At 31.7% G+C, this 9,783-nt stretch overlaps 1 non-coding gene across 1 annotated transcript; it reads left to right on the top strand.

The window, feature by feature from the left end:
* Window positions 1–268: 268 nt before the first annotated feature.
* LOC123802795 (U6 spliceosomal RNA) lies at window positions 269–375 on the top strand. Its single transcript, XR_006782657.1, has one exon. It is a non-coding gene; the product is annotated as a U6 spliceosomal RNA (small nuclear RNA).
* The last annotated feature ends 9,408 nt before the right edge of the window (window positions 376–9,783 follow it).

Here is a 9,783-nt window from a genome sequence, read left to right on the forward strand (position 1 = left end):
GACAAATAAGCCAATAAATAAAAAAGACCAAGTACCTGGGCACCTGAGAGGCTCAGTTGGTTAAGCGGTTCAGCATCTGATCCTTGATTTCACTCAGGTCATGATCTCAGGGTCGTGGGATCAAGCCCTGTGCAGAATCAGTGCAGAGTCTGCTTGTCCCTCTCCCTCCTCGTCCCAGTGCTCGGTCTCTCTCTCTCTCTCTCTGCCTCTAAAATAAATAGATAAAAATCTTAAAAAAAAAAAAAAAAAAGAGAGAGAGAGAGAGCAAGTGCCCACTTTGCAAGCACATATATTAAAATTGGAACTCTATAGAGATGATTAGCACGGCCTCTGTGCAAGGATGATATGCAAATTCATGGAGCATTCCATATTAGAAAAAAATGAGCAAAATTCTTAAATACTTCACAAAGGGAGATATATAATGGGAGTAAAAAAGGAGAGAGAGAGAGAGAGAGAAAACCAGATAAGGAAAATCAGGTTAAAACTGTGATAAAATTGCCCTACAGAACTAGAAGTTTGGCTGAAATTTAAATGTCTGAGACACCAAATGCTGCTAAGTAGGAAGAGTAATTAGAACTCTTACGTGGTGGGTGTGTAAAATGATATAGCACAATGGAAAGTGCTTTGGTAATTATTATAAAGACAAATACACAGCTGTTCTAAGGCATAGGGATTCTACTCCTAGGTATTTATCTAAGAGAAATGAAAATATATGCCCATTAAAAAAGTGTCATTTTTTCTATATCTAATATATGGTAACTAATATGATAAAAAAAAATAGCAAAGTGGTTGCCTTTGGTGTAAGAGTGTTGACTAGGAAGAGAATGAGGGACCTTCCGGAGATTGTGGTTATGTTCTGTATCTTAATAGGGTCTGATTACACAGGTCTATGCATTTGTCAAAACTCATCAAACTGATATTTGTACCTTCCTCTGTATATTTAAACTAAAACCACTATTAAAATATTGAATTTCAGTTGATTGATTTCCATGTAAGTATGGTATCGGTTAGTGATTCTGAAACTATACATTTACACTATATATATATATATATATATATAAATATGTATATATATATACACACATACTATATATATATATATTTACACTATATATACTTATATGGATATATATCCATATAAATGGACATTTCTGTAAATATGGATGTTTCTATATATATGTATATAAACCTTTTCTATATGGATATAAAAGCCTAATTAGAGTGTCTACCAGAAATGACATTCAGGAGGAGCTTGTCTGATTTTGAAAGAAGATAATAGTAGAAAGATAGGCTCATTTTTGAAGGAGCTGTAAGGTCAGGATGGAAGAAATTCCAGCTAATGAGAAAGATTAAGGAAAAATGTTTTAAAAGGCATGACAGAGAGGGAAGAATTTCTGGGGGAGTGTCTTTGAATAAGCAAGTTAGATGGAGTTACTGTTGGGGAATATCATTAAAAACAAAATCTTCAGCTAACCCGGAAAATCTTTCCACAAAAGTAGAAAAGAAAGAAAACAGCTTTATTATAGAACAGGCTTTAAATCAGAAAGAAATCTTACCCTTTTGTATTGCCCAGCAGATACAACCCTATGGCATACGTGTTCTCACAATCAACAGTAACTAGTCCTTAAATAAGAGGACTTGACAGCACCATTTGTCACACATCGTTCTTCCTAGATTCACCTGATAATTGGGGTGGCCATCTGTGTTTGCTAATCGTTTTTTTCCAAAGAAAAAGTAAACCGTAATATTTTTATGGCGAGAGGTACTCTGGCAATTTAGTATGTGGTACGCTGGCTGAAGGCTTCTACCCTCCAACACAACTGGGAGATAGGGATGCTGTCTTTCTTGATGATTGCATTTCAATGAGATGGCTCCCAGGTCCTTGACAAAGGCATTGTTGTGTCATACAGCTGGCAATTGGCTTATTTAGCTTTTAAATGGATTTACATATATTTTAAAGAGACAAAGAAAAAAGCTACAAGTGTTCTAAAGTAAGCCTTCTAAGAAAAGGTGGGAGGTGGGGGGAGGGAGGTTTCTTTTATATTTTCCCTTAACTATCCGAGAAGGATACAGTTCTTCTATCTTCTATCTTCGTAGAGACAGAATATATTGTGGAAGCAATTACAAAATCCATAATTCTTACCCAAGAACCTTGGAGCCACATATGCTATAAAATATGAACTTTCTCGGATTATGGACAGGTAATACTGTGATATATACTTTATGTATTAGGAAAAACCCCAGTAAAGTCTTAAGTAATACCTTGTAATCAAAGCATTAATATACCTGTAGGGAAATATATGAATATTCACACTAATGGGAATAAAAATATAAATAGCTATACATCAATTTCAGGTAAACTTTTGCGGCCAAATGAATTGGTCAGGGCAGGGCAGGTCTCATAACCAGAAGAGTTATAAAAATCTCTGTTTCCACAGTCTTTTGACTTTGGCTTGTAGATAAAAGATTTGAGATTTTTAGGGGGAGTGGTATAGTGAATGAACAAAGGAAATACGGTATGATTTGTGAAAAACATTAAGAGGGCTCAGAGGAAGGCCTCTAAGTTTAAAGGGACAGTAGTCAATATGAATATGTGTTTCTGTCCAACCACAGTCATCTGTGCTTTCACATCTCGAAGAAAACTGAAAGTTGGACAGAACCAGGCCCAGGTATTTCCAGGCAAATTGTGAAAGAAGGCAAAGGAATTGAGTATACCTTTAGGAGAATGAGTATAATGATGGGACTTGGACTTTCAGTTAGGTAAGGAGGGAAATAAGGTTCTGAGTGAGGGTGTACCACATGGTGGGAGAAGGTAGGTAGATGGGAGAAGATGAACTGAAAACCCTGTAGGATTCAACAGGCTTAAGACTAGGATTAGTATAGGCAGTGAGATGCAAAAAGATGGTATACTATGTGGGATTCAAAATTGAGATTCTAGAGTTGCAGGTAAGAAGGTAAGGAATATCCTTGGTAATTAGTAACCAAGTCAAGATGGAGAATAAATTCATTGGAGGAGAGAAGCTTAAGGCAATTGGAAAGAACACATGCAAGGAAATTGAAATTCTAATGATTATAATAGTTAATAGGGCTGGAGAGAGGAGTAAGTCAAGAGCCAAACTATTCAGGGAATGAGAGGAATGACCCTCTGCAAATAGATGCAGCCAACTTTCTATTGCCCCATTTAAATGATTTTTTTTTTTCCTTCTGAGATTTCTATTTTGGAAGGCTAAGTTATTCCTGTGTTTTTAATTGGTACGTTAGTAACTTGAATTTTACTGAAATTGAATTAATTTCTCTTGTAAATTATTTCATTAAACAAAGATAAAATGTTTGAAACTAGTAAAATTTTTAGATCAAAGGAAAAATTAAAGGGATTTTAATATTAAATTAAACCTATTTTCATACGTGCACTCGAATCCAAGTTTTTAATATTCAAAGTCATGTAAATTATGCAGTGTACATAATTTATGAGTTTGCATTTTCCAAGCTCTTTAAAAATGGATACCAAATATAAGTGTTCCTTTTGAAGTTTTAAACCAGTAAATATGGAGACTAATCAAGAAAGTTTAATGAGCAAGAGTAATTAAATAAACTTAGTTTTAGAAATCTGTGTAAATTGTTAAGGTAGGTGGTAAACTTTCCATTGTGGACACTTGGTATAGAAAGGAATGTTCATTGTTTGTTTGCATGCTTCTTTTCTGAATGGACCTGATGAAGAAAGGAAACCAGATCAGATACTGAGCCTTCAGCTCTATTATACTGTTGTCAAATAGGTTAAATTATTTGCCTTTCTCTCTTTCTTTCCCTCCCTCTCTCCCTCCCTCCCTCCTTTCTTTCTTTCTTTCTTTCTTTCTTTCTTTCTTTCTTTCTTTCTTTCTTTCTTCCTCTTTCTTTCTTTTTTCTTTGAAAACAGAGAAAGCATACATGCAAGCAGGGGAAGGGGGAGTGTTGTGGGGGGAGAAGGAGGAGAGAGAGAATCCTAAACAGAGAAACCCTGCCCAGCACAGAGCCCGAAGTGGGGCTTAATCTTAGGACCTGAGATCATGACCTGAGCCGAAATCAAGAGTTGGACACTGAACTGACTGAGCCATGGTTAATATGGTGCCCCATATTTACTTTTCTTATGGCAAGGGTCCTCCACATGCAGTATTTCAAGCATTATACTGCCTAAAATTGTGGAATTAAGACGCTATGTTTTCTATCACAGTACAAATGTCATCAGACGTGCATGTTTGCATATTTTATGCTTCTTTAATAATGCATTCTTAAATTTGGTTTTAAGTTAAGGACAGTGTTTGCTTATTGATCATGATTCATTATCCACACTGGGGAAGCACTCCGCAGTTTGCATCTTCTCAGTTAATTCTGAATAATTCAGGAAGTTGTATTTATTTTCATTAACTTTTTATCCATATATACTTGACAGATAGTGACATATAATATGCTACATCTAGTTATAAGCATTGTACTATTGTTTATAAGTGTACAAAGTTATAGTGGCTTTTAGGCAGATATATATCTATATCTATATTAGTACATGTTTAGAATTCTCCTATAGCTATACTGTACATTATATGGTTTATTACAGGACACTTTCATGATGATTTTTCTTTTTTTTAGACAAGGTAAAATTCTAAAAATGTACTATTGGATGTAAATTCTCTATAAAATAATTTCTCTTATAATTGGCAAAAGATGCATGTATTTAGACAAATTACATTTCCCCCAGTATACTATATTGTTGCCACTGTTATTTTAAAAGTATGAAGTCGAATTAAAAAAAAAAAAAACTTCTTTGAATTTCATGGGCTTTCAATTAAAAAACAGTTTCAAAATTAACAGAATTGGGGAGTATTTAAGCATAATATTATGGAAAAAAGTCAAGAAATGGTATTATACTTTCAGAGTAACACACCAAGCCCAAGGGTATTGCATGGATATCACGTAGACAAGCAAGGCTAACAACCCCGGAAAGCACATCTGACCCATTTATTTAGTTAACAGAATCGCACACAGAATGAGACGGTGGTTTAATTCTGGGGCAGGCATTTCTTCGTTTCTAAACTTAAACATGCATTTAATTCAATGTGGAAAAAATAGATGTTATATTATATATATATAATTTGAAGCTAAGTCTGCTCCAGATAATTTTTACTGTACTGGAACAAATAAAAATTATTGAGATGAAATATTAAAATAGAAGTTAAAAAACCATACACTAACATTTTTGTCATGGTTTGGAATAAGTATATCTATTAATAAGTACTGTGTGGTGACTAACATAATATAATTAAAAAACATTAAAAAAAAGAATTATAGAAAAATGGTAAAAAAAAAAAAAAAGTGATCCAATCAGGATTCTAGCTCTTTCTGTCTGTAACACTTTGAACAAAACTCTGGTTTTGGATCTGCCTTTTTTTCCTTTCTATAACTTTGTTTTATATATGCCATATATACAGAGCAGTGTATCAAGCATAAATAAGCATCCATTTAACTATTCCAATATGAATAAATAGTAGAACTTGGAAAGACCTATCAGGGACCCTTCCTTAATCACCTAACTTAATCACCTCCCAATCCTTAACTTTTAATCACTCTCCCTCAGAATGACTTCTATTCTAAATTTTGTGAAAAATCATACCTTTGTTTTCATTATATCTTAGTTTTACCACTTATGTATAAATCCCTGAACAAGAAATGTTTCTTCTTTTTCTCTTCATTCATTAATTTATTCAATAAATATTCATTAGTTCAACATAAAAAAAAATTATAAAATGCAACATTAGGAGTAAGTTTAAGTTGTTAACTTGTACTAAAATAGAACTTTGATGAACAGCTATATTTTTTTCACCTTGCATGTCTTTTTCTATCCTTATGGAACTACTTACAAACATAAAAACAGAAGTGTTGAAAATGTTGGAAATAAATTTGAATTTGAATTATGATAGTAATAATTCAGATCTTACTACTTTTTTATCTGAAATGTTATCTTGAGAGGTATTTACTGCTAAATTGCAAAGTCAGGAGCCTCATTCTTCATTCATTTCTATTCAGCTAAAGAATCAGCTAATATGCCATATTATAACAATACACTTTAAGCATTGCTCTCTTTCAGGAATGGTTTCAAGTTCTTTTCATCTAAATCAATTTGTTTTGAAGTTTTTCAGTGAAAAACAAAGCAAAACAAACAAACATTGTCAATAAAATATAATTGAATGCTCTAAATTGGAATTATTCTTAAATTTCTGCAAAAGCAAAGTACATCTATATCTATCAACCTTTCCTACCTCTCCTTCCAACCTATTTATTAACTTCTCACTATATATAGTGTGCATCCAAAATAATGTAAAAAGAAATCTGAGAAAAATGATCTTTTTCATTGAAGTCATTGAAACTAATACCTCTCACATTTTATGGGCTGATACATTAGTCATTCCCACTAGTGAAATACGATCTAAGAGACGTGGCTCCCTTACATTTGCTTACTTTATTTTTTTTTCTTTATAGACTAGCGTGGCCTGCAACCTCTAGAACCAAAATTGTAAGAAAACTTAAGAATAATCCTAGTGCATTAAAATTAATATTTATTTAGACATAACAGATGATATATCTTCCAAGTTTCAGATATTTTATACAAACAAATTTTAAGAAGCACTTTTGCATATGAAGGAGAGAACTTTACAAATTGAAAATAATGATGAATCAAAAATATCTTTACCAGGATGAAACTTTTTGTTTAGCATCATTAACATTCATAACTTGACCATAAGATTTTTAGAGGCTTTGCTTCTACTTTTGGTTTTAGAAACTGCCATATGTGTAACTTTATGTTCTCAATATATTATTTAGAGCAATGGGAAAAATGGCAAGAAACAAAATTTTAATTAATGACTTACAAATCCCGAGGACTTTACATTTCAGCCTTCCATACATATGAGCAGCCTTACTAAAACCACAACATGGAAAGGGACAGTGATCTACCTTAAAGGCTCAAAAACCTTGTAGATGGTTGAATCAAATGTGAACTGTTGACCTCCGTTTTCTAGTGCTTTTTAAAATCATAATTCTTAATTTAACGATGGATATGTTTGGTTGTAGTGATATTAGAGTTGTATTTATTTAACAACTGAAGAAAATATCTTAATATGCAATTTCTAAGTGTAGTTAAATATTTAACTGCAAATTATTTTCTGAATGATAATTAGGAATATTTCCAGCTATTTAAATGAGATGAGAGGTCTTTGCACTAAATGAGAAGCTTTTGATAACATATATAAAAAGAATACATCTATATTTATACATATTTAAATAAATGTAATTGCAGGAAGGTAAAATATCCTCTTAAATTATACACACACAATTTGGTCATCAAATCCATATTAATTGTTATTAAAATTAATCAAATAATTCCTAAACTATAACAAAAACTAGTCCTTTAAAATCTTATTTCTATCTAGGTGCTCTTTCTGTTACTTAAAAATAAGGAATGTTTCATAAGAAGATGACAAAGTTAATGATGGCATCAACATGTATATATTCATATGGCTTGTTTAGGTTATGAGTAATTTGTGTTACCAACATAAGGAAGAAATCAAAAGTAATGATTATTTCTTGTCTTTTCTCATGGGAATATATTATTGTTATTATATTGCCATGGAGCCATTTACCACATACATATGAAATATCACAATATAAAATTGTTAACTTTAGCCCCCAACTATCCAAATTGAATGTTTTAGCACGGTGAGATTCAAAATATATTGAGTATTTTTAATCTAAATTTAAATCTTTGAAAGTAAAATATAGTTTAAAGTGGTACTTACAAACATATTATTTCAAGCAAGCTTTACAAAATTGTAATAAGGTAGTCATTTGGAAGTTCAGCATGGAACTTACTTCCTATTGAGGGACCTAATTACCAAACATTTTTGCTCACATTGCCTGAAGGTTATGATTAGAACACATTAAAAAATCAGCAGATTCAGATCTAAGTGAACAGCAAGGTACATAAGGTGATGAAAGGTCTTCCGTGAAAGCACAAGGCCATAGCCATTAAGGGTCTTCTATGAGAGTAAAATCATTTAAAAATCAATGCAAAATCTTTTAGAGAGTTTCTGTTCAGTAAAACACGAATAGAATTGCCAGGAAGAATGAGAGCTTCTGAATTTTGTATGAAGTAAACTAGAAATTACATGGAAAATCATAGGGAGAAAAAAGACTTAAATATATAGATTTTTAACAAGTACAGTTGTCTCAGCACTTTAAAGTTGTTACTGAGCATTGCTGCAAATATTATTATTTTATTTCTACTACTAAAATTTCAATATTATAATGGTAAAAGACATACTTGATAAATTGGTAGAAACTATACGATGACTTTATTTGCGTATTTAAAATAGCATATTTTAATTTTCTAGATGACATAGATAGGTCTGTCTAGATGAATAAATCAATAGAACAAAATAAAGTCCAGAAATAGACTCCGATAAGGACAAATGATTTTCACAAAGGTGTGAAGACAATTCAGTTGAGAAAGAATAGTCATTTCAACAAATAGTACTGGAATAATTGGACATCCATACATAAATAAACTTTGACACATATGTCATACTGTGTACAAATAATAAATAGTTATTGCATGGATGATAAATCCAAATGTAAAATCTAAAGCTATAAAACTTCTAGAAGAAAACATTTTTTTTTTTGGCTTTGTTTTAGTCAAAGAATTCTTAACTATATCATCAAAAGCATAATCTACAAAAGAAAATTTGATAATTTGACTTCATGAAAGTTAAAAATGTTGTCCTGTAAAAGAATGACTAGGAAAAATATTCACAAGTCATAGCTTATCTGAACTCCTATCTAGAATATACACGGTATACCCTAATCTCAATAATAAGAAAACTAAAGAAAGTGGGCTAAAATTTGAACAATTTATGAAAGAACAGACAATTTATGAAAAATGACAAATTCATAAAAATATATTCAACCTCATTAACATTAAGAAAATATAAATTAAAATCACAGGGATTAACACTCAATACCTACTAGATTGTCGTAAAGACTTCATCACAAATGCTGACTTACTGTGGAGTAACGGCTATTGCTATATAGTGGAATGAGAATATAAAATAATACTACCACTTTGGATAAAATTAGGCAGTTTCTTAAAATTTAAAAAATCCACCTATCATAAAATCCATATGATACCACACATAAGTATTTCTCCAAGACAAATTAAAAGACTTGTACATGAGTGTTCGTTGCAATTTCATTTGCATTCGCCCCACCTGGAAAAAAACAAAACATCCATCTACAGGTGAAAGTATAAACAAATTGTGATATATATATATACACAATGGTATACTACACAGCAAAGAAATGAATGAACTATTGATACATGAAACAACATGGATAAATCTCAGAATAATTATGCTGAGGAAAGCAGTTCAGCCTTCCCCCTTTCAAAAAAAATAAAATAAAAGAGTACATACCATATGATTCCATGTACATAAAACTCTAGAAAATACAAAATAATGTATAGTTAGAGAAAGCGGATCAGTGATTGGTGGTTACCTAGGGCTGGAGAGTAAGGGGGATAGTAGGGAAGAGTAAGAAGGATTACAAAGAAATGTGAGGGAACTTTTGGGGGTGTTGGACATATTTATTATCTTGAATTTAGCAATGGTTTTATGGTTTATACATATTTCAAAACATCAAATTTTAGAATATGTACAGGGATTTGTATGTTAAATATAACCCAATAAAACTATTAAACAAAAA

The sequence above is a fragment of the Ursus americanus genome, chromosome 20, assembly GCF_024610735.1.
Source record: "Ursus americanus isolate L20-20 chromosome 20, mUrsAme1.1.p, whole genome shotgun sequence".
Classification (NCBI taxonomy): Eukaryota; Metazoa; Chordata; class Mammalia; order Carnivora; family Ursidae; genus Ursus; species Ursus americanus.